Here is a 2791-nt window from a genome sequence, read left to right as displayed (position 1 = left end):
GTGTGTGTGTGTGTGTGTGTGTGCCTCGCTTTATTCTTGATTACCTGCAAAGTTTCTTGCGGTCAGCCACGCGGGTTTGCCCGGGTTTGCGCGGGTTTTACTCTCTGCGAGAGTATCGATTCACCCGACACGCAAACCGTTCGATTCGTCAGGCGACAAGCGCGCGACATGCGAATTGTTCGTCGTTTAGCGCGGTACATAGGGTAACATGCATCATGAGATCTCCGTTTTCCGCGACCCGTGTGTATATGGGTGTATATATACACGTATGTATGTATACATCCGTGTGTCGCGTGTCTTCTGAAAATTACGCAAGCCCATCGAGTCGCCGCCAATTAACGCGGATTGCATCCGGACGCATATCGGCGCATCGATCTGCGGCGTTGCAATTGCAACGACAGCGAAGCGAAATCGAGTTGACAGCCGTCCGGGATCGGATTCTGTTTTCGATTAAAACTCAACCCGCGCGCCGACCGGCGTGTTGTTTTGTTACTTTGTTGACGAATAGTTGGCAAATATCCTGATTAGTCAAAAGCGATTACAAAATTGCGCTCTTCGCTTTGTTCGATCCGCTCCGCGTGTTACATTTGTAATTTTTTTTAATTCGATATTTTTTTCGCGCGAGAATCGGCACAGGTTTAAATTGCGCGCGGAGATTTTATTCCGCCCAAATCCGATTTCTCCGATCGGATAAAACCGCGACGAATTATTACGGCGGAAATCATAAATGACGAGTTCGCGCTGGCCGGCACAAAAATGCTGTGCATTGAGACAAATATATATATATGTATATACGCAGCTTGCGAATTAAAACAAAATAGCGGCGCGAACGGAAATCGCAATTAAATCAAAGATAAATGGAAATAAAACGACGCAACGGTGAGGCGAGCGGGCCCGGCTGGATATTGCAATTAAATCAAAGGTAAATTGGAGCGAAATGATGGCCGACCTGTGCGGGCTAAATTAAAGTTAAATCAAAGGTAGATTAAAACAAAATGACACTGGCGCGTATTCGCTCCGTTGTGGAAGTGAATTAAAACAATGTTAGGGTTTATATACGGGCCGGGGCCGACGGGGGATTCACTTTAACTCATATTACGGCGGAATTAAACGGCGCTTTGATATTAGTTTGATCAAAAATATGACGGCGCGGGGTCTACCGGATCGAGGATGGGCGCGACGACGACGGAGGGCGTAATTAAACCGGCTTCGATGAAATCGGCGCTACGACGACGGGAGAAAATCGTCGGGAGAAAAACGAGCGCGACACCGAGAAGTGAACGAACACGAAAAAGCGCGGCCATTTTCACGGCGGCGAGCTTGCCAATTAGAGCGTACGACAACTGAAATTTCCCGGTCGTCTGACCTTAAAAACCACAGAGGTGCAAGGACACTCGAGATAGGAGAGTAGAAGGAAGGACGAGTAGTCGAGAAAGAAGACTACCGCGCGCACGTGTGTGTGTGTGTGTTTATTACGTTGTCTGTATGTATTTATGTGTGTCATTGTGTTATACGTGTTTGCCTGCGTGTTGTGTGAGACATTGTGAGCGCGTGCGTAATAGAATCTCTTCGTGAACCGCGTTGGTCTCTCTCGTGCAAAAATATCGCGCTCACGCACGTTTCTTAGTTTTGTTTTGTTTCTTTTTCTTTTTTTTTTTTTTTTTTAGCAGAGGCTGTTTGTTGTATCACGAAGAGTATACGTTTCGACGTTGATTCTGATCTCGAGCACGTCGTAAGACGACTTTCTTTAGGAGCCAAGTTTTCAGATCGAAGCGAGAAGTACGAAAGAGGAGGATTAAAGTTTCGATTGGACGAGAAGGGCTCTTTTTTTTCTCTCTCTCTCACCCTCGTTCGCGTTTTGTAATCTTCGCTACGCGATGAAAATATCCTAATTATTTGTAGGCATATTATCAAGCGATTAGATTAATAATACGTTACGTTGTGTTAATGTTTATTAAAGTGTTTAACAAAGGGTACGTCTATAAATATAAATGGTCTCTCGTCTTATACGCAACGCGGCCTCCTTCTGCTTTTCATGCGTTATTTATAATTTACTTGCATCACGTCGTTTGCAACGGCGATAAAAATTATTATTTCGCGAGACTGTACGCACGCGACCGTCGAAAAAAAAAAAAAAAAACATACGCGCAACAAACCGAGTAATTAATTTCACCGAGATAAAAAGAAAGATTCTCGCGCGCACAAAATCACGTAACAAAGTATTCTCTGAGACAATATCCCAACAAAATTATATCTCGCAAGAAAATCGCCTGTTGATTTTTAGACGAAAGTATTTGTTTATCACGCGCTAATTCAAACAAAAAAGTATTTACGTTTTTATATTTTAGCTCGTGAAATCAAGAGATAAGTATGATCGATCGCGCGCATCAACAGTGTTTTTTTTTTTTTGTTTTTTTTTTTGTTTTTAACGAGAAGAGCCCCCTCGACCAATCAGATTACGTCATATCGATGTAATAGTACAATAGTAGCAGTAGAATGTGTAGAAGCTTATATACGTCTTACGTATTAGTATTAAGTTAATTTTCGCGATCAAAGGAGATGCAAGAGCAAGATTAGGGATTAAGTATTTACAAGAGTAATACGCGACCAATACGAGACGCACTTTTATTTCCTTCTTCTACGATCAATATAGAGCTCCTACCGCTAAGTATATATTTGCCGCATTGTCGCGTGGTTTTTTTTTTTTTTTTTTTTTAATCTCATTATCAATAAATATACCATTAAATTTAATCGTCGTTTTATCTATATTTCCTCTGTTTCTCTTATGTTT

Source organism: Pseudomyrmex gracilis, unplaced genomic scaffold (assembly GCF_002006095.1).
Source record: "Pseudomyrmex gracilis isolate BER0280 unplaced genomic scaffold, ASM200609v1 scaffold_17, whole genome shotgun sequence".
Classification (NCBI taxonomy): domain Eukaryota; kingdom Metazoa; phylum Arthropoda; class Insecta; order Hymenoptera; family Formicidae; genus Pseudomyrmex; species Pseudomyrmex gracilis.
The sequence above is the reverse complement of the archived record's forward strand: the minus strand, read 5'-3'. Positions refer to the sequence as shown.